The sequence below is a fragment of the Penaeus monodon genome, chromosome 23 (assembly GCF_015228065.2).
Source record: "Penaeus monodon isolate SGIC_2016 chromosome 23, NSTDA_Pmon_1, whole genome shotgun sequence".
Classification (NCBI taxonomy): domain Eukaryota; kingdom Metazoa; phylum Arthropoda; class Malacostraca; order Decapoda; family Penaeidae; genus Penaeus; species Penaeus monodon.
Genome location: NC_051408.1, coordinates 8922009 through 8922660, shown reverse-complemented (window position 1 = coordinate 8922660; position 652 = coordinate 8922009).

Below are 652 nucleotides of genomic sequence, written 5' to 3'. Positions count from 1 at the left end.
CAGAAGTATTATATATTTGTGATGTCAAGTTGAATATGATGAATATTTATAGATACTTTCTCGGTAAATGATTTTTATGTTTTGATACTAACATTTAAGAAAAGCATGTTAGATCTGATGTTTGCAAAAGCTTTAGACACTGATTGAATATATATATGTATAGTATTTTAATGAAATGTATGTATACTCTTTCTAGTCAAATAAATGTAATATGACAAGTAATGTTGTTTCCATTAGAATGGTTCTTGAGTAAAAATAAATATAAATAAATATAAAATTTGTTGCGCTTGCATGGATAATCAGCAATGCATGCTGGCTGGGGGCCTAGGAATAAATGTACCCTGTTTTTTTCCTTATATCAGATTTTCCCTTTTAGTCAAAATTAGGTAAAGAAAAGTACCTCTTCATGTGCGCATCAGCCTTGTGTATCACGGGGAAGGATTTGTTCTAAGTATTCAACATGCAATTAAAGAAAGTGAGAATAATGTGTGGAAGTGAAATACAGCAGTTACTCTGAATCATAACAATAATGATATCTTGTCACACTGTAAAATGTTTATTTCTTAATTTATTTATCTGTGGTTTTTAAAAATTTCATTCTGTTTGTTATGAATCAAATTTTCTACCAGTTTCCTAATCCACCACTTTTCTA